Source organism: Orcinus orca, chromosome 5 (genome assembly GCF_937001465.1).
Source record: "Orcinus orca chromosome 5, mOrcOrc1.1, whole genome shotgun sequence".
NCBI lineage: Eukaryota > Metazoa > Chordata > Mammalia > Artiodactyla > Delphinidae > Orcinus > Orcinus orca.
The window spans coordinates 142,167,345-142,189,817 of record NC_064563.1 but is presented as its reverse complement, the minus strand read 5'-3'; the positions used below and the strand labels follow the sequence as shown (position 1 = coordinate 142,189,817).

At 42.3% G+C, this 22,473-nt stretch overlaps 1 protein-coding gene and 1 long non-coding RNA gene across 7 annotated transcripts in view; both read right to left on the bottom strand.

Annotated features, from left to right (window-relative positions):
- Nucleotides 1–6,815, bottom strand: part of KCNJ15 (potassium inwardly rectifying channel subfamily J member 15) — a 55,391-nt gene extending 48,576 nt beyond the window's left edge. For 4 of the 6 annotated variants that reach the window (XM_049710621.1, XM_049710622.1, XM_033418307.2 and 1 more), the window contains exon 1: nt 6,675–6,815. The gene's annotated coding sequence lies outside the window, so the exon portion shown is untranslated. Of the gene's footprint in view, nt 1–4,423; nt 5,031–6,597 lie in introns of those variants that run through there. The other 2 variants (XM_033418308.2, XM_033418306.2) reach the window with 2 other exon arrangements.
- Nucleotides 1–22,473, bottom strand: part of LOC125964559 (uncharacterized) — a 213,949-nt gene that overhangs the window by 80,808 nt on the left and 110,668 nt on the right. The gene's annotated exons all lie outside the window — the stretch shown is intronic.

Below are 22,473 nucleotides of genomic sequence, written 5' to 3'. Positions count from 1 at the left end.
AGCCCAGTAGGGGAGAGACACAAGTAGACAGGCGATTGCAAAGTAGGACCAAGTGGGATGAACCAGCTACATCCTGATGGAGAAAGTTTATAACCTCACTTACAGACAATTAAATTATAGAAATAGTGAGAAAACGAAAAAAAGAAAAAGATCTCGAGAGGCAGAATTAACATTGTCTTTTAAAAGAATTATAAAATATGGTGCACATAAAACTAGATTCAAGGAGTGCCTAATTGATTTCCAGGGTCAAATATGAAGCATATTTTAAAATATACATTGAATTCTAAAGTCACAAACAAGATTTCACTGCTGTGGGTCAGGGTACATTCATTTGTGGTTTTTAAAAATAGGTTAAAACTCATATAAGTAAATGATTTCATCAAATTACTTCTTTGAGGCTTACTCTTATTTTTCTTTTCCATCTACTTTTAATTAGTATTGTATTTGTGTGAGGGTATGTGGATGTGTCTTTGTAAATTCACCTGAATCCTTCTGGGAATAAGATGTACATAAAGAAACAAAGAGACAAAAAGGAAATAAATTATTTGCAGCTGACTGTGGGTGGCCACTTTGTAATCCCAAAGGCTGGCCACTCACCTACAGGTCCCAAAAGTACAACTCACAGCCAAGTGGAGTATGAAACTTGTAACACGTTCTTTTCTTGGAGTATGTGAAAACTTTCCAATCAGAGCCTGCAAAAGTGTCCTCCATGGGGTTGCGTGAAATATTAGTCAGAGGAGTGAATAATAGTTACAAGGAGGCGGAAGGAGGCGGCAGACAGTTTTGTAGTCCAACATGGTTTAAACAACTTGGGATTCAAAGTTAAAGGATGCCTTTGCTGCTGGATTTCTTAGACTTTTTAATATGGTAATGATAACTGGCACATTCTAAGAGGGAGTTCTAGACTATGACAGATTTCCCAAACCTATCAGAGTATAGACCTTCTTATCTCCTGTAGGCCAAGAATTACACAGAACTCTCCTCAGGACCACTTGCTGGCCAGCAGAACTTCCCAGGAGAGATGCTGCTTTACTGTCAAACTTGATTGTGTTTTGGGATGCTTCCTTCAGCCTTCTGGCTAGGGGATTGCTCCTGCCCCTAGACCCCTAAGACAAGAAGTAGAGGGCCAGCTTCCAAGGAGTCTTCCCCCAGTTCCCAAGAGATTGAGTCATGAAGGCACTGGAGTGGACCCCTCAGTCCCCTCATCTCCCCATGCCAATAGGGATCAGGTGGGTTGTGGTGCTAAGAGGTGAAACCCTGAGTGTTCCTTGATCAGATTATCATGACATCCGTGTGGACGATAATGGAGTCACATGAATATGATACCCACCTCCTTTGTTAAAGGGTGATGCTAAGATCATTGTCACCATGGCAACACTGCTTAGAGGGCAATTTTTTGTACACTTAATCTTTACTATGGACCTTAAGTGTAAATTATAGATTTGAAATTTACTAAACAAGACAAGATGTTGAAAATAAAGCAGCATTGTACTGTGACACTGTTGGCGTTGGAATAAATTCCTCTATACCTACACAGTTAGTGTCATCATTAACGTTATGGCTAAATACATATCCATGCTCGCTGCCTTTGTTAGTTGCATATATATGTCTGCACGTGATGTAGCTCACTATTGGCTTATACGTAAATTCTTTCCATGGACTTTTGAAAATAGGACGAGGACAGGGCAGGTTCTCATTCCTCAGTATTTAGAGAATTCTTAATAAAGGAGCCAGGTGTTCCTGGGCTCATATGTATATATTTTTAACTTGTAGCAGGTATGTGGGGATAGGATTTGTAGGAAAAGTAGTGATGATGTCAAATTTCATGATATTTCAAAACAAATGATAGGCTTCTCAAATGTGTTCTTGGAAGTTAGGGCTAGACAAAGGGGTAACTCAGGAAGTAAGAAAGCCAGATTCATTCGGGGAGCCAACCTTGCATTCTTTGGCAGGAGACTAGGATGAGCAAGATACCAATCTGCAATATTTGAAGACGTAAAATTCACTGAGTGAGAGCATTATTTGGCCTGGCAGGCATGGGTTTAGCCAGCATTCATACTGAGAAATGATACTGATAACTGCGATTGGAGCTGGAAACAGCACTCATAGAAATAGAAGAGGCTGTCCCTTGCCAGACACATAGATATTTCGCTGGGCAAGGCCTCAAGCCTATTAAAAGAGAAGTGTGTTCTTGATGCCTTTAATATCTTTCTAGGTTCTAGGCCCACGACTAGCGCGAAGTTCTTCCGTTTTTAACTTGAGGACTTTTCAAATGGAAAAAGCGCACCATGAATTTCAATTCCCACATACTCAGCTGTAGGAGTTTTGATAGCATCTTACCATTAGCATCTTACCACTGGGTAGTTATAACCTAACGTTTTTGACCACAGTACAAGGATCTACATTTCACAGCATTGTGCCAGTGAAATGAGAAATGTTCTAGATATCACCCACATCAGCCTTCCATATATCACCAATCATTAGATGTATATAAGCACAATTATTTGGTATTTTCACTTATCAGTTTTCAGAGTTACTTAGAGGGCAACCAGCAGCTAAAATTTACATAAATTAATTCAACCATTCCTGCAGGAAACAAGTATTGGGCCTTTATGACGTAGGACACAGAGTGGATTTGTCATGAAGCTAATGAAATGCAAGCTTCAGGGCTCCTCCCTTGTACCAACCTTCTCCAAAGCTTTGTACCTAATTTTACAGTCACAATTTTGCATTCCTTTTCCTTAAAGAGGGCTCTCAAAATTGTATAATCTTCAAGCTCCATAAAATCTTGATCAGCCTCTGGTCCCGGCACTGGAGAAAACTCACAAGAAGTTCATAGTTATCAGCCCCACAGCAGGGCAACTTCGGCTGAAACAGGATGTGGATTGAAACCCAAACCCAAACCTGGGCCCTGAGAACTGGATCCTTTTCTGCAGAGTTCCTCCTCCGAGCCACCTCTTTTGTGTTCATTCCGATGGCCCTGACAGTGACTGAGGGTTAGAGTGATTTGTAATCCCAGGGTCACAGTCAGGCCATGGATGTCACTTCCCTGAACTCGGAACCCTGAATGGGAGCCTAAGTAGCCAATGCAGCCATGTGACTACAGATCAGGCCACCATGGAAGGAACTGCTTGCCTTGTTTAATGTGGATCAATACACTTCTAGATTGCTCTGAATCTGAGCTGTGGGGTCATGCGGAAGAACAAAACAAAACTGTGCTTATTCTATTGCTAATTCCTTTCAACGGCTCCTCTGGGTCCTCAGCCCCCAGGTAACACGGGCCTGCTCTTCTACTTCACTGTTTCCCATGGACAGGTGTGTTCCTACAGACAAGTGTGTTTTGTCCTTCTCGTGTATCTTCTGATTCTGTGAGCCTGGTCAGGCAACCCTAGTTCATCTTCCGATAGGACTGAAATATCTGGAATTCTGTGTTATGGAATTTTAGGTGTGGGACCACAGACTATTCTGGAATTAGGCCAGGTGTGAATTTTTAAAGTCCAATTGGGTTGCAGTGACTATTGGCTTATGAATCCTTTCACCAGATAAGTCACGGTACCAAATGAAGGGAAGGCAGGTATACCGACCCCTCACAAGCTCTGACCTTTGTTTATGAGAAAAGCAGAAATGTTTTTAGTTAAAAAGCCCTGGGAAGACAGTGGGAATTTCTACATGGACTCAGCTGCGTTGTGAGCAGAGGTGCCCACGTTGCTGTCTGCATCAGCCCAAGGAGCATTTTGCAGGGAGGGCAGATTTTCAGATTCGTCTTTCTTGCTTTGTCTTTTACCAGGAACGTCTATATGCTCATTTTTTTCCCCTTTTATCTTATCAAATGCTTAGCAAATAAAACTTCTTTCCCAGAATCTTCGCTTTCAGATTTTAAGTTATTTTCTCTTCTCTCAATTCTCCATTTCAAGGTGGGGAAGGTGGGCTGCCCTTAGTTCCTTTAGCTGTGGGAAGGTTTGGCACTTCTGGAGCTGCTCTTTCTGGCCACACAGTGCTTTCTCTGTCTGTAAAACTGGCAGCAGGAGGCCACCTGAGCGGCAGCAAAGAGCCAGGTGTTTGGGGTCAGATCCGCCCCCTTCCATGGCACTGCATCCTTGAGGGGCACAGAGCAAGCCCCCCCACACACCCACCTTGGATCGCTTTGCTCCTCTGTTCTCCCCGTACCCAGCCCGGCCACACCAGTTGCACCCAAACCCCACTCCCAAGGTGTGTCTACAAGATGAAGGTGAAGGGCAGGAGAGAGGAGAATGAAGAAGCACCCCTGTCTGATATGCATCTTTCACGTACCCTTCAATAAGCAATACACTCTTCTTTGCGAGCATGAAAGCTAACATTAACTCTGGCCATAGCTTTCTGACTATTTTTGGAGCAGAATTCTTTTTACTTAAAAGAAGAATTGAAACAGCACAATTGGAGATACCTGATTTACTCTGGCGTGAAGTGCTTGAATGGTTGCAGGGGAGAAGACGGTAGCTGGATTCCTTACAGAGTAAAGGCTGAAAGGCATGACTAGGGAGCTTTATATGCCTTAAACAAGCCTTCCCAGGGACTTGTCATCAGCAGCTCCAGCATGCTTACGGTTCATTCTGCAGACTCCTGTGCTGGTCCTAAGATTCTGATGCATCCACCAGGCAAATACTCTCCACAAACATCTCTGGACTCTGAAGCAGAGTCAGGAAGGAAGTCAGTGGGCTGCCCCGCGTCTCTGACAGATGAGAGGGGGTGTGGCAGGAAAGGAGATTTCAAATGCTTGACATTTAGTGATTAAGTCCGAAAATGTTTGTCTTTGATGCCTAAAGCCACACATTGGTGGCTCTTCTTGTGCAAAGCACGTTGTCATTCAGGTACATAATTACACACACACACACCCCCAAACCTGAAAGTTCAGCCCTTTTAAGATTTCCTTCACACAAGGGCAGAGCGAGAGTAGAAGGATCCAGCAGACCTGCTTCTCTCAGCTCTTCGGGACCGCGGGCATGGGAAGCCTGGGGTCTCACTCTGTCTCTTTTCTCCCAAACACGGGGCTGTCTACACTGGTTCTAAGTGTCAGGAGAGGAAATTGGGGAAATAGCACTTTCCGTAAAATGACCACAACGGTTGATGAGAGGAAGGAGTGATGAGAGTGTGGGAGGAGTTTTTAAAAATGTGTTTTCCTTAAGCAACCAGAATCGCCAAATTCAGCTAAGTCTATTTCTAGAAAACCCCCAAACTACTTAGGCATTTACTTAATTCAGTGAGGACCTGTCAGCCCCGTTATTTGATTAGTGTTTCTGAGATATGACTGGTGATTTGGTGAAACTCTTCTACTCTCCAGACGTTTGCAAAGACCAGTCATATGACCTCTGGGTTGCTCCCTGCCTGGCCATTTACTGTATTTATCACTAGGGAAGGAAGAAAACTGCTAAAAAAAAAAAAAAAAAAAAAAACACAACACCTGGGGAAAACAGTGCTGAGGGCAGATGTGTGTAAGGTAAGCACTTGGTTGTCATAAAATGATGGCATTTAAAAATGCATGATAGTTGTATTTGACTCTCCTCTTTTGATTTTTAGAACAATTTTAAATTGAAAGAATTTATCACCTAAGGCTATTGTAGATCATTACATATTTATTTTAACATTTATGAGAGAGGACAGAATGGAATAGGATCTAGGATTAGCAGTTGTGTGTGTGTTAGTGTGATTTTGAGGTTTCAAAAAAAGAACTTCAAGAATCACTTGTAATATTTTTTTCAAAATCTTTCCTTTAGATAAACAAACAAACAAAAAGATTAAGATATTTTCTGATGAGAAGAAATAAATCTAAAGATTTGAATTGAGTAGGACTAATTTTGGTCTTTAATTTTGCCAAGTTGAACATCGCATTTGTTGTAAGTTTCCTAACCTGCGACTTAAAGAAATCATGAGGTCAAGAGATTTCTGTTGAACAGCACATTCTTATTTCCTTCAGGCAACTCAATGCGGAAGTGCAGAGGAGATAAAAAAAACTAGCTTCACAGGAACAATGTGGAAATTTCACCCAGTATAACATTGATTAGCTGAGAACCGTCTAGACCCCCATGAAATTATACACAGGTTATAAAACGCATTAGCCATGGGTTGTGAACCAGGTTCTTAATGTTTCCAAAGTCAGAATTGTTTACATTCCTTATACCTACCACAGAAAACTTACATTACTTTTTTCTTATAAGGATAGGTAACAGATTTTAAAATTTTCCGGCGAGGTTTCGCCTTACGCCAAGCTAAACTGATTTCTCCGCCGACTAAGGAAAATAACTGCTGAAGAACGACGCAAAAAACCCATGTAATCACTAAAAATCAATAACAAACTTGCTCTCACAGACACTAGGAGAAAAAAACACTTGCAAACAGAGTAATTCTTCTCCCTCCATCTAGATCACTTACACCCACAGCAAACAAGACAACATCTGGTTATTGTTTTACAGGCATGAATAAAACCTTTTTTTTTTTCTTGCCCCATCATTAAGTAAAAACCCGTTTTCCACAGGCAAACAGCACTTGTAAATTCCCCCAGATAAGCCTGGAAGTCTTGAAGGATTTAAGTCAGTTTCAAAAGAATCGCAACATTTTCATTACCTTTGGAAGGAAAGTTTTTCAGAAATCCCTCCAGCGAGCAGCATGTTCCAGAATTGACCTAAGCCTGTGCCTCTTACCTGCGAGGACTGGTGAATGCAGGCGCCTGGCTAGATGCGAGGTTATGAAAAGGCGAGGAGATGAGTCCTCCACGCAGGTCGCCTTGGGAAGCCTAGGTCTTCAGGTTCTCTCAGAATGGAGAAAACGCTCTCGCTGTGCACTGTCAGTCAAAAACAAGTTGGTACAAGTCGGAGTAGGATTTACCTGAAGGAACTGAAGAGAGAAAGAAAGAGATTGGGAGAGATTGGGCGGAGGGAGGGAGGAACGGGAAAGGAGGGGGGTGAGGGAGGGAGGGAGGGAGGGAAGGAGAGAAAGTGAGAGAGAGAGAGAGAGGAATCTGAGAAAGGAGACCACGATGTCAGCAGTGTGTCTTAAGGGAATCTACAGACCGGCAAAATATTCTGATGGACACCCAGTCCTGAGTTCTCCAAACACCTGCATAAAAAAAAAAAACTAATGCCCTTTTAAAGAATGCCAGTTAATCTTTAAGAAACTTTGGCCACTCTTATCACAGCCTTTATAAAGGTCCCTTTGCGGAAATAAACTATAAATAAATAACCAGATTATACTTTTTAACAAGCTCTCCTTCACCTCCTGTTCTCTCCTCCTCTTCCCTCTCCCCACTCCAGGTGAATATTAACAAAAATCCTTCCTCCTGGGAAAATCAGGATGAACCCATATAGATAATGCATATATCAAATATACGTATAAGCAAACATTGCAGATGGACACTCTATGTTTTTAATTCAATCTCCTTCTGGCTGTATTGATTTGTTTCTATAGCCTTTGTTTTCCCTGATCAAAAAACATAAAAAGGTGGATAGATATGGGTAAAATCGAGTTCTTCCACAGCATGGAAATTGGGAATGAGATTCCATGTTGGAATCATCCCAGCGTTGGTCCACAGAGTCTAGCACTTTTATGAGAAATGGTCCGAATTCTGGAATGCATTTGTGTGTCCTTCCTACACCAAGCAGTTTCTTGCAGCCATCATGCCAAGGGATGCCAGTCCACAGCCCTTGCCTGTCACCAGCTGTTCTGTGGCCAGAGTAGACCCTGGTAAACCCTAAGGGAGAAGATGTCCACAGGCACTTTCCCTAATGAGATCCCCTGCACTGGTCCAGAGGCAATACCTTGGTGGGAAGCAAAGACCCTCTGTCACCATGGAGATGATGACACACTCACACAGTCTCTTACACAGACACCTGGGCGGGGCCAGGGTGTTGCAGGTGCTTCACATTGGAGGGAACAGGGAGTGAGTTGATTTGTTGGAAGAAAATGATATGTCTGCTTTCCTGAGTTTTGGGTTCCACACTCCTGTGCATCTCCTCTCCTTGACCCTGGGTTCAGCTGCATCTGTTCTGGGGCCTTGAACTAATTGAAGGCAGGAAAGCCTGAGGAGTTATTCTGCTTTGGCGGGGGTTGGGGGGAAGGTCTGAGACCTCCCCATTTTCTCCTACTTCCTCCCTTGATCCCAAGCCCAGGTATAAATCATCCCCTGCCCCTGATTCCCCAGTGGGAACATGCACCTGTCCCCATCCTTTTGTCCTTTTCCTTCCCATGAAGCAATGGTTTCCTCTTCTGCTGGGAAGAGTGCAGTGGCCCCTGAGAGAAGACCCTGGGCTCCCAGAGGCTCAGGACTTGAAGAAGCCACGTAGGTCCAGACCTCTTCAAGCTGGTTGTCTTCCTCCAGATCCATAAAATCAGATAGATCTCATGGGAGGGAAGGTATTATAAAAGTCCCATATAAAACAGGTAAACACAGAGATGGAGAAAAACAAAAAAGGGGAAATGCAGCATTCAAGATCTGACCATATCCCACCCCAGACGATTTACACAAGCTGTTCCGTCTGCCTGGAATGTTTTTCTTCAGATCTTCATCCACCTGCTCAACCCCTTATCACCGTTCAGGTTTAGCCCAAATGTTACCTCTTCATCTCCTGTGGTTCCAATCCAACTCTGTACCTCAACTCTCCCTCTCACTTTGTATATCACTTAGCACTGTCTAAATTGTCCTCTTTATCATTTACTGTCCGTGCTCCTTTTCAGAGCTCTACCACGCCTGTCTGGCTTGCTACATGTTCCTGGAGGGACACCTGACACATCATAGACCCTTAAAAAATTGTCAAGAAGGGCTTCCCTGGTGGCGCAGAGGTTGAGAGTCCGCCTGCCGATGCAGGGGACACAGGTTCATGCCCCGGTCCGGGAAGATGCCACATGCTGCGGAGCGGCTGCCCCCGTGAGCCATGGCCACTGAGCCTGCGCGTCCGGAGCCTGTGCTCCGCAACGGGAGAGGCCACGACAGTGAGAGGCCCGCGAACCGCAAAAAAAAAAAAAAAAAAAAAAAAATTGTCAAGAAGATCGATGAACGATTATAAATGGATGGTATGGCTTGTTACAAGTGAACTTTAATTCTTATTTTTAATGCATATTTTTTCCCATTTCAGCTTTTATTAGTAAACTAACATTTGAATGTTCTTTCTCAATTTATAAAGCTCTTTCAGAAATGTGATTAATTGGATGCTCAGACCCAAAGGCATAATTAGTTGCATTTTAAGGGTGAGGAAGTGGAAGCCAGAGACGCTGAGTGATTTTCTCAAAGTCACAGAGCTAGAGAGAGGTGGGTTAAGGCTCGAAACAGCTCTTCTCACACTCAGTCCATGCATTTTTCATTAGGCTCCATTTTTCTCAAATTGGTCTATTGTGGGCATACATGTGCATGTGTAGATTCCTTTGAGTATCAAGCAACACACCGCATGAATTATAATCGCAGACTAACCACCTGGCAAGCTGCAGTTTTCACAGGGCCGTACACAGCAGAGCTCGGGCTCATTCATCACACAGTCTTTACAAATGATGAAAGAAGAAAGTGAGTCCAAAGTAGTATGAACACACGAACTAATTTACATGTGAAGACAATACTCTCAGAGAAGACCATAATTCAAAAGGGCACATGCAACCCAATGTTCACTGCAGCACTATTTACAATAGCCAGGTCACAAGTGACCTAAACGCCTGTTGGCGGATGAATGGATAAAGATGTTGTGGTACATATATACAATGGAATATTACTCAGCCATAAAAAAGAATGAAACTGGGTCCTTTGTAGAGATGTGGATGGACCTAGAGACTGTCATACACAGTGAAGTAAGTCAGAAAGAGGAAAACAAATGTCAAATATTAATGCATATATGTGGAATCTAGAAAAATGGTAGAGATGAACCTGTGTGCAAGGTAGAAATAGAGACATAGATGTAGAGAACAAACGCATGGACACCAAGGGGGGACGTGGGGGCAGGGAGGTGGCAGGATGAATTTGGAGATTGGGATTGACATGTATACACTAATATGTATAAAATAGATGAATAAGAACCTGCTGTATAAAAATAAATAAATTAAATTAATTTTAAAAAAACAATAAAGGAGGCAACTTTCACACACACACACAGAGACACAAAAGACAATATACTCTTCTCACTTTGGTAATGTTAACCTGTTTTTGTTCTTTTTCATTTGAGGATATATCAATATATCCTCAAATATATTTTGATATTTTTAGATCTGTATTTTAGATCTGACAGAATTCGCAAAAGAAGGTAAGGCATTATAAACACATGATTAAAGATTTGAGAGGTGAGTGGGAAAATTCTATAATCAGCATCCATGAGATTTCTGCCACAGGGGACAGATTTTATGCTGCATGTTTTAATAACTGGATGATCCATGTAAGTATTTCTGGAAATTTCTGAGGGTAAATGAGGGGAATATGGCAAACTATTAATCTTGACAAAACATTTTTTGTCACCCCATCTCCCTCCCATCCAGTAAGCAAAAGATTTCTCACATTCTGATTCTAAGGCGTAGATTCTGCAATCTACCATATAAAATTTCTTCAAAGAACACGGCTAATCATTTTGTAATGGAAGATGGTCAGTGTTATTGATCTTTTAGCCTAATATAAAAAAATAACATGAATCACTGCTCAGTAAATCATCTTTCTCTCTTTCTTCCCACTTAACTGAAAGCAAGACTCTTGTAAGTGTCAAATTTGAAAAGAATATACATCTAAAGTCTGGATTTTTAATCAAAGTTCTAAAAAGATGTTTGAAAACTGGGCAGAAGAGGTCACAAGAACCAGCTTTTTTGAAAGAACCATTTCCCGAGAATAATTTCCTAAAAAGAAAAAAAAAAAAACAAAAAAACAGGCTGTTTTGCTTCCAATTTTCATCTTGGCTTGAATTGAGACATTAAAAACCTTGAAGTGTGATGAGAGGAAAAAATACACATTTTTACCTTTGACTACATCTATTTAACTTGGGTTAGATATGGAACTATTTATGGAGGGTTATGTCAGTTTTTAAAGCTTCTCGAAACCTCCGATGGCCCCAGCCGCTTAAAGCATCGTCCACGGGCTAGGCAAGATTTGGGCAGTTTTCTCCAGTTTACCTCCACAATCCCCATCAGAGGTTTGTAACATGTCCTCTTGGAAGGTAAGTGAGCCGTGGAGGATGAAGGATGTCCATTTCAATCATTTCAAGACTCTGCAGGCCAGAGGCGGGGACCTGCTTGCCTTTGGCCTTTTCCAGTGAGAAGCTTGTCTTAGAAAACCATCAAGCTGGAATCCTGTCTTGAAGTAGGCACTCTAGAAGCAGATGCTGAGACAAGGTTGCACATGCAATTTATTAAAGAAGGATTCCTCTGGGTGGGGGAAGCCAGCTGGGGGAAGGGAAGAAGTCAAGTGAGGGTGAGATTTCAGGCCAAGGTCAGTTCCCTGCCTGATTCTGGAGGGAGTTCTGGAGTGAAAGTAGTAAGGGTACTGGGTACTGGGTGATGAGGTAATGGGGGTTTCATGCTCTTGCCCCAGTCAGCCTTTGCTAGGAGTAGGAGCAGCAGGGCATGCAATCTCCCAAGTGCTCTGCTTTCCTGAATCTGCAAAGAAAAGGCTCCCATGGTCCAAGGGCAGGCTTACACAGATGGCAGTAGGAGCCCCATGCCATCAGAAGTAATACACACAAAAGTGTAGGAATGGGCACCCATGAGCAGTGAAGGAGATCCAAGAGGATCTGGGCAGACAACCAACCACATTGCCTAAAATCGCTAATCCTGTGAATGCTGGAATGATTCTCTTCCACTGGTACAGCTACTCCCCCTTACCATGGCCCGCTCACTCCCTCACCATCTCCCACCTTCCTCCTCCACTACAGCAAGTTCCCAGCCAAAATAAAATTGGGGATCTCAGACTAACTCTGGAATTTGATTTAAGATGCACATAGCCTTCCTGTGCACGTGGTCAGTTACTCAAAGTGCCAGGAGGACCCCAGCAGGGCCTTCTATTACTAATAGAAGCCTTTATTATGGATATCACATTGATTTAATTTGATTGGTAACTACATTGGGTGCCTTCTCTTTGCCACAATCTCTGCACTGGGGTAAATTACAGTTCAGCAGAAAGATGGGCATAGCTGACTGCAATGCAGTGTCATTAAGTGCTATATAATCAAAATACTCTAGAAGCCCATAGGAAGGGCAGTGAACTCTGCTGGGAGTTCAAAGGTCAGCTTCCAGAAGAGGGAACAGTTAAGTTCAACTGACAAGATTTCCATAGGTGGAGCCAAAGAAGAGTTGTGCACATTCCAGGAAAAAGAAACAGAACAAATAATGGTAAAGAGTAAAATAGCCAAGAGAGCTGAAGCTTAACAATGGTGGAGCCTGACAGTGCAGCTCTACCCTTAGACTCCCAGAGTTTAGACAGCATGAATCAAGAAAAGTGCTTTGGCGCTTCCCTGGTGGCGCAGTGGTTGAGAGTCTGCCTGCCGATGCAGGGGACACGGGTTCATGGCCCAGAGCAGCTGGGCCCGTGAGCCATGGCCACTGAGCCTGCGTGTCCGGCGCCTGTGCTCCGCAACGGGAGAGGCCACAGCAGAGAGAGGCCCGCGTACCGCAAAATAGAAAAAGAAAAAAAAAAAGAAAAATACTTCGGTTATATTACCGTTAAGGGGGTTTCATTAAGTAGGAACGAATATAGGTCAAATTTGACTTAGTGTGGCCTCATGGATAGAAAGTTACACGACTTTGAAGAACATCAGAACACTAAAAGCCACATTTTGTTTGCTAACATTAACATTTTTTGAATATCATTCATTTTTAAACTGAGAAATCAGAACCCAAATGTGTTCTCTCTCATGTCTGCCTTCCGTTCAGACTTTTAAGTCACCAAGCAGAAATTAGCTTGTCTTCAAATTTCATTTCATCAAGGCAAATCACCAGCTCTCCACGCCACCCCCATATGTATAAGTGGCTCCTCTCCCCTCGGCAACCTCGCCTCTCCCACCCGACAGCTTTCTCCCACTCAGCGTCTCCTCGGCATGGCTGGGCTCTGAGGGAGAAGGAAACTTTCATGAATGGCTATGTTCCAGAAAGCGAGCAATAAGAAGAATCACAAAGGCTTAGTTAGAGCTTGAAGGAGCCTAGAAATCACCCTGTTCAGTTTCGTAATGTTTCTCTTTAAGACACTGAAATCCAGAGAGTGACTTTCACAGCGTCTACAGAGCCTGGAACCCAAAAATCGACGTCGACATCTCCTGAAAGATTCTCGTACACTTTACTGTGCTCCGCTAAGCTAGTCCCTACGTTGACACGTGTGTGTACCCATATCATTTTCAAGTGCCAGAAACCTATGTAAAAGTTTGCATTGCTGTAAAAAGAGCTGTATCAGTGTGGGGCTTTCAGGATGTGACAGCAAGCTACCTGACGGTCTCACTCTCTCCCCCAGGTTTGGCTGATGGACTTCAGCCAATGAAGTTTTAGTAGAACAGTAAAAATAATTACTCCAAAGCCTCAGGCGTGAGAAGGCCTCTTCGTGGTTACTACGCCAGATTCGCTGAGAACAGAACAGTGTCCCCAGGCATTGAACCCAAAGTAGAAGCACAGCCATCCTTTGCTTTTGGTGCTTGAGTGGTGATCATTGAAGGTACTTGGAACATCTCTGAAGACTCTGAGGGCTCACGCCCAGGACATTTTCATTTTTCCTGGTGAAGATGCTGATGGGTTCTAGCATTCCCTCCCTCTTTGCTCACCCTTCCCATAGCATGTCACGTGGTCAAAACATCATCCCTGCTGTGTTAACTTCTTCCTGCTGTCAGTTTGCCTCAACCCAGAACTCAAAGACCACTTAATGTTTTTCCTGACTGAAGGTTCAGATACGTAAGTGTGTGCCCCTCTCCTGTTAGACAGAATCATGACCACAGATGCCTAGTTTTAGGGCATTATTTAGGGTGAAGAATGTGGCTGTTCTGTGCTCTGTGAAAGATCTGAGAGATTTTAAAATTATCAACAACAAATTCTGACCAGGAGCTTAAGAAGACAACTATTTAAGTCACAGGGGCCACCGCTGAACACATAAGGCCAGGTAACTATCTTCCCAGGATCCTAATAGAAAAGCTGGCCTTATGGGTGAGCTGGCTTTTAAAAGTTTCCCAGCCCTTGCGGCAAGGCCAGTTATTCCTGTTGGGCTGAAGGAAGATCTCTTGCAAAGAACAGGTGAATGCCCCTGCCTGAATTAGTTAAAAGTGCATATTCTCTTGAACTTGTTTCCATCTATTGGTTTCTAAACCAGCTCCTATAGGACAAAGCCCTCAGGCTCTAGCTGGCAGGTCATCTGCCTGTGGACTCTTCCAGCAGGTCCCCAAGTACCTGTCTCCTCTTGCCCCTCGGGGTTCCCAGGCTATCTCCTGCTGGAGGTTTCTCAACCTTTCCACCACTATTCCCAACTAAAAAGAATTCCTCCTCTGGAAAACAGTGAGGCTGTTTTAGGGCTTTTTCACATTCTTCTTCAAGGGGATGGCACAAAAAATTATCCCCAAATGGAAGAGTAACTTAATAGAAGTGTTACCTCCAAATGATTCCTCTGTAGGGTGATGAGCCGGCCTGGTTTTCCCGTGACTGCCCCAGTGTTAGCTCTGAAAGTCTTGTGTCCTGGGACATCACTTGGTCCTAGACAAACTGTGACGGTTGGTCACCCTACTTCTCTGTTTCCAGCTCTTTTGTAGGCAACTGTCAAATTTTAACACTTAAAACATTTTTGTTTAATTTTTAAGTGTGAATATAGGCATGATTTCCTAATTTGTTAGCACCAACTGGACATTTGTTAGGGCGTATGTAAAATCTGATTTTGTCAAGTGGGAAGATGTATACTTAAAAAGTTAGATGCAGGAAATGCTCAACACTCTGTACAGAGGCTGGTCACCTTCCTTTAAACCTCCCCTAAAGTTTGTTAGCAATTTCAGGTCCTCACCCACAGAGTGGCTTGGGAGTCGGTGAGTTGCAAAGCACCACTGACATTAATTCAATGGTGATCCAGCTTCCTCTCGCCTCATTCAAATTGGACATTGTTGCTTTAGGTGTTGTTGGTGCAACCTTACGCTGAATGTTAAATACACACATTTTGTTCCTGGTTCACTTCAGACCCACCTTACTGAGTGATCTGTTCTGTGGCAATTTCCATCAATGAAAGGTATACGATAATGACTTTCTTGCTGTTGACAACATGGCTGGTAAATAAGAATGCAACACCTACAGGGTAGTTTCCATCTTCAGGCTACTGCATCCAGAATGATCCCACCTTCCTTACAAAGCCTAACTGACTGATAAACAATATCAGTTTATCAGTATCAGTTTATCAATATCAATATCACCGTATCATTCATATGGCCACGTGTTACCTGCTGGCTTGAATTAAGTCACCTCTTCTATTTCTGTCTTATTGTTGTTAACTCTGAATCAACTATATGGGTGATCTTCTATGCCAGACAGTGAGATGTCTGTGCATGGACCCCATCTCCATCAGGTGGCCAAGTACAGTATTTTACACAGGGTAGATTGAGTCTGAAACTCAATCTCAATTCAAAACTCAGAGTCACATTTAGACTATTTAAAATACAATAGAGTCGATATATGTATATGTATAACTGACTCACTTTGCTATACACCTGAAACTAACACAGCATTGTAAATCAACTATACTCCAATAAAAATTTAAAATAAAATAAAATAAAATAGGACAGAAAATGCTATTATCACCCCAAATAATTTCTGTGAATAATTGAGGAACACAAAAGTAGTGAAATATTTTACCTTTTCTCTTGGTTTTCATATTTTAGCGCTTTGTCCTTGGTTAGATATAAGCTACATACTTCAGCTTTAAAAAATCATCCAGTTGGGCTTCCCTGGTGGCGCAGTGGTTGAGAGTCCGCCTGCCGATGCAGGGGACACGGGTTCATGGCCCAGAGCAGCTGGGCCCGTGAGCCATGGCCGCTGAGCCTGCGCGTCCGGAGCCTGTGCTCCACAGCGGGAGAGGACACAACAGTGAGAGGCCCGTGTACCGCAAAAAAAAAAAAAAAAAAAAAAAAAAAAAATCATCCAGTTGATGGAATATTTTTCTTTTTGGGTTGGAGATATCAAGGTATAGGCAACATGTTTGATTTTATCTGATGGACACAGGCATTATCCTTCATCACCAAATTCCATCAAACTGTCTCCTTACAGGTTTCATTGTTCTGACATTTCTGGCCATAACGTTTTGGATCCTGAGCACACGTAAAGCCTCTTTCCCACTTTTCCCAAGTTCAGTCCCTGGCCTCTGGCATAGCCCATTGGATGCACCTTGTATGTCTTCTGGCTCTTTATTTGGTTTAGCATTTAGTGATATTATTATACCGTAAATCTTTCATTTATAACTTCCTGAATCACTTCTCTATGAATCCATAGTTTCTATCTCTGATAACCACAAAGAAGAAAGTAATTAAAACCTTGATTCTCCATCAGTACCTCTATTCCTACATGGTGTAAATGCAGGAGAGCCCAGGAGAATTCTCGGGACTTATTTTAGGTATTTATTATTAGCAGAACCGGGTAAACAACTAGAATTTTACTTTGGATCCTTCCCACTGCAAAATTGTACCATTTTGCCAAACCTTCTAGTTATTGTGGGAAAACTGAGCAATGCAAATTGTCTAAATTCATACAATGACGATCCCAGCCGAGTTGTCATAAACTCTAAAGGACTTCATCCTGAAGAAGTAGTCTGGGTACAGAAAGACGGTGATGGGCACTCAAAATCTCAGCTCCAAACCCCATTGAATCCTGAGCTCCCTCAGCCAAGTGCAGGTGCTAATTGAGCAAACACTGCCTGGAGAAGTTGTAGCTTTACCCAAGGCTACACAAATTGGTTAAAGAAAAAAATGGCCTCGAAGGGAAAGCTGTCCACAGTCATTCTTGTTCTAGCATCTTGCTTCAAGTTATCGAGTGCGCTTGTAGAGACAGCTGAGACACCAGCAGAACAAAGAGATGATGAAGAATGCCAATAAAAGGATACTTTTTTCCTTATTGTTCTCCTTGATGGTCCAACTTGACGAATAGAAGCTGGAGATGTAGGAGGCCAGGTTGGGCTCCTGAAACCAAAGTGATACGGATTCAACTTCTTTGATGTTTGACACCTACACAGACTGGAAAAGGAGTGACTGGATTTTCTTTACTCCTCCTTTAAGAAATGTTCCTAAGGTTTTTGTACCTTCTTGCATTTATTTTTTATCACATGCTGAAGAATAGTTTCTGTACCTGTCATTTGCTCTGTCCCACCAGCTTGGGTTTTCCATTGTGGTCACCCGAACCCAGAGTGAGTATTGACTTATGACTCTCTTCTTCAAACGACTTTCATTGGTGAACTTCTAATCCCTGCAAACTTGCCTTCGCTCACTTCTCTTCTGAAATCTGTGTGTACTTAACAAGCAGCAGTAGTTGCAAAAGCACAGCGTTACTGTGTATCAGTCAGTAACTACCGCTTATCACACAGTGAAGCATGCACACCAACAAGAGTGCTTGGATTATCAGCTTAGACTCATGGCAATCTCTTGGCAAACATTGTTATGTTTTGTTTTTCAAATTGCTTAATGGTATATCTTACCTTACTAGTCAACTGTCACTTTATCCTTGCTTCAGACACAGAATTGTTATACTATTTCTTTCTGGCAAGCAGTACAGTATAATGGGGGTAAAAGTATAGGTTTAGTCTCAGGTAGGCATGGATGTAATTCTAGAATGGCTACGTACTAACACAAATGCATGACCTGGGGCAAGTTCATTGATGAACTGGTTTTTGCACTAGTGAACTTAGGAAAACAAGTATAACTTCCAGGGTTCTAATGCAGCATAGATGAGGGTGAGTGTAGAAAGGGTCTGGCCCCATGAGGGGTTCTATCAGAGGGCTTTAGGGAGTGGAGTTCCACGGTGAAGGTGGCCAGTGTCTAGACACTCTTCCTGCCCACTGTGGTCTGCCACTGTGACAGGATACTCACTTGTCTTGTCTCAACTCTCATCCAAAAATGGTCATATGAAAATTCCTGCTCTGACACTGAGATTCTCCTCTCTTCTTCTGGATTTGAATTGTAAGACAGGTAAACTGGGTATTCCTATTCCTTTAAGATCTGCTGTTTTCACTAGTCCTTCTGCAGAGGCCCTGAGCTGACTTCAAATACCTTAAATGATTTGCATTCCCTAGAAGCCCTGCTGCTTCTTCCAAGGGGAGCCTGTAGGTAGGAGAGCTTTCTGAGTCCTACTCTATTTCTTTTATCACAAACCACTTGAGTAGTCAAATAGTTTAGATTACTTGAATAAACAGAACTTAATTAGATTGTTCCTAGGAAATTGAGTTTTCTCATGCCAATTTTCCTGATGTGCATTGCATTGCAGTGATAAGCTACAAGTTTTATACCACTTAGTTAAGCATTGTTTCTTGACTTTTATAGGACCTTAGTATTCCCAGCAATGGAGAATGAAAATCTATCTCTTATCTTGGTTATAGAACCTAAAATAATATTTGATATTGCTCAGACACCCCTTCTGTTTCTTATTTGCTGTTGAAGTGCTTACAGCACCCAACCCTGAATCAAGTACAGATATAACTGTGTGCAAGTCTGAAGGGGCAAAGATAAGGGGGTGGGGAGTGTTATGTATGGCGTTGGCTGTCCCTTGTGATGTAATGTGCTCTTACTGGCAATAAGTATACAATGCAAACTTCCACCCAAATTGTAGGAATCTTTAGGAATCGCAAGGGCAGGTGATGGAAAGCTTCTTTCCGGTTGTATATGCTAAACTATGTGTGCATTTATGAGGAACCTGGGAAAACATGGAACACAGGCACAAGATGAAATCAACATGACAACAGTAACACCCTTCCACCAGAAGGCTCACTGTTCAAGTGGCCTTGGAGAACATGTAGGTACACAGAGTAACAAAGATTTCTTTTAACTCCGGTGTTTTATTAAACCTATCTATCTATCAATTTACCCATCTGGACAGACAGCCATCTGTCCTTCGTTTTCTGGTTTTATGATGTAAAGTTTGCCTTTTTCTTGAAATTGAAGCTCAGGATAACTTTCAGCTTTAAAGGTCTCCTGTCAGAAAGGCTATGTTCAAGTTTGGTTCTCAGACATGCATTTATATTATTGTGAACGGCAAATCCCAAATGTTAAAATCTGTGGAGTAGGACTGTTACTACCAATCTGATAGATATGTAGGTAAATACATGCCCCTTTAATTAACACACACACACACACACACACACACACACACACACACACACACACACATACACCCCATACAGGCCAGGTAGCAGGTATTATGGTCATAATGTAGGGCACAGGAAACATAATTTAACTCCTAAAGATTATGTTGAAATTCTGCTTGCTTTGTAATATACTTATTCTTTACTTTTTAAAGTTGAAATCAAGCATTGGAGAGATTCATACTTTGCCTATATGCTTAACACTAGTTTTAACCAAGATTTTAAAAACACTCCCTTCAGGTCACTGTAACTCATCTCTTGACCCCCAGCAGATAGTAGGGAATATGGAAATATCTTCACTCCTCACATGAGCTGCTGTGACTTTAAAGGAAATCAAAGGCAGCCCTGGAATTTTTATTTTTGGTCTGCATCCTGCAGACCAAAACTTCCTCCAAAAGTTTGTCTTCCTTGAATGCCGACAGCAGCCAATACTCCTGGATCTCATTGAACTTGGCAACACAAAGAAACCCTAGTGAGCTCATTGCTTCAAGAAAAATCAAGACTTCATTATTAGTGGGTTCTATTCTTATTCCATATGACAAGGAATTGAGACTCTGACACACAATTCATTTTAGTTTTAATAATAACAACTGCCATTTGTTAAAGAAATGTCAAGGGTCAAGAATTAGATTTAGGTGTTTTATATCCACCACCCTGTTTAACTATTATTGAATATCAAGTTATTTTTTATAATTTCACATTTGCTATCATATTAACAAATCTATCTGTGAGACAGGGATTATTCTTCCCACTTTGTAGGTGAGAAAATTAAGTCTTAAATTAAGTCACTAGCCCAAGATCAAATAGTTAGCAATTTGAGTTGCAAAGATTCAAATCTCGGTCTCCCTTCCAAGTACACATTCTGAATCACTGTATTTTACAGTCACTCATGAATTCACAACTCATGTGGGTCATCTCAGACTTAACTGAGCTGCAGTAATGGATTACACCATGAAGGAGTAAAAAAAAATGAACACATGATGTTTGACCCAAGTTCTATTTGATTTCCAGCTGTAGACACATTTCACCTTTTCAAACAAGGTTTATAAAAGGAATTATTCATAAGGTGACCTCAAAGCCTACTTTCAGATGCAGCCTTATCTGAAACTTATCTGAAAGCCTCATCTGAGGAGGTTCTCAGATGAAGGGATTGTGGGGTGGCTAGTAGCCTTCCTCATTTCCTTCCTGTAGTATTTAAGCATCAAGGTGATAATGAAGCAGAACAGTGGTCCCCGACCCTGACTGCACAATAAATCACCCAGAGAGACTTTTTAAATGGCCAAGAGATTCTAATTTAGTTGGTCTAGGGTGAGGTCTTGACATCAATATTGTGTTTAAGAAACTGAGATGGTTTAAATGAAACCGAGTTTGAGAATAAGGGGGTGGACACAGAGAGAGGACATTGGGAACAGAGCCAGGAGGAGGTAAACTCAGCTTTCAATCCAGGTCTCCAGTCTTCCATCTCTCCCCACTGAACCTCTCTCTCTGACCTCATCCTGTTGTCAGACCGTGTGATGACGGGGCCTGTAGAAATCTCCTGTGGTCAGAAGGGGACTGGGCCTGTTCTTCCATGTCATGGATGAGTCACCAACCCCCAAAAGAGCATCTTAGACCCACAGTGTCCATGTGGTCATCGACCTCAGGATGTGTCCAATTCCCTTAGCTGGGCCTTTGGTCGGCTGCCAGTCAACAACTCTGGTGACTTTGATTACCTTGACTCAGGAAGAAAAGACGCTGTTCTTAGTCCAGAGTACCTACTGGTTCCCATTAGTTCTGCAGAATAAATACCTTATAAGTAACAAGACAATCCCCCACTGTCTCATTAGCTGCTAGTGCTATTGCCCCGAGGGTCTTCAGCGAGACACAGCTTTCCAGGGGTCAGTGACTTTAAGTCATTTGGAACTCAGGGGTGTGCAGGGACTGGGATGGGACCAGAGATCAAGATCTTACTGTTGGGGACTTAGTTCTGCCTAGAAGGAGCTGTTGGAGTCCAGGGAGCTCTGGGTGTCCCCTCCTGCTAGGAGAGTGGACAGTTCTAGAGACAATCTCTGACCCACCCCAGATCTGATGGAGGCAGCGATGAGTGAAGGAGAGGCACACCTATGAGGAAGTTGGTTTCATCACCACCGGATGAGGAAGTTGGTTTCGTCACCACCGGATGAGGAAAGAAAATAGCTCTACATGCAGGCCCTAGACCCAGGTTAGGTTGGGTTTCTGTGCCAAGCATGGAATGTGGACTCATCTCTGCTTCCTGGTATTTTTAAAGTCACAACTAAAGGATCAAAGTCTACCCCTCTTTCCTCACTTGTAAGCAACTCGCATACAAGGATTACTTGTTATTGGGCCTGAGGAGAACAAAGGAGATACAATCTGGTTTATATTACATATTGATCCCTCCTGAAAACACATCTAATCTGCTGTTTCTTTCCGTCTTCCAGAGTCTGGTGGGTGAGAAACAAGTTTAACCACAAAGAGCTTAGCAAGCCCTGTCTTCAGACTATACTACAAAGCTACAATAATCAAGAGAGTATGATACTGGCACAAAAATAGAAATATAGATCAATGGAACAGGATAGAAAGCCCAGAGAAAAACCCATGCACATGTGGTTACCTTATCTTTAATAAAAGAGGCAAGAATATACAATGGAGAAAAGACAACCTCTTAAATAAGTGGTGCTGGGAAAACTGGACAGCTGCATATAAAAGAATGAAATTAGAACACTCCCTAACTCCATACACAAAAATAAACTCCAAATGGATTAAAGACCTAAATGTAAGGCCAGACACTTTAAACTCTTAGAGGAAAACTTAGCAGAACTCTCTATGACATACATCACAGCAAGATCCTTTTTGACCCACCTCTTAGAGAAATGGAAATAAAAACAAAAATAAACAAATGAGACCTAATGAAATTTAAAAGCTTTTGCACAGCAAAGGAAAATATAAACAAGATGAAAAGACAGCCTTCAGAATGGGAGAAAATATTTGCAAATGAAACAAATGACAAAGGATTAATCTCCAAAATTTACAAGCAGCTCATGCAGCTCAATATCAAAAAAACAAAAAACCCAATCCAAAAATTGGCAGAAGACCTAAATAGACATTTCTCCAAAGAAGATATACAGACTGCCAACAAACACATGAAAGGATGCTCAACATCACTAATCATTAGAGAAATGCAAATCAAAACTACAATGAGG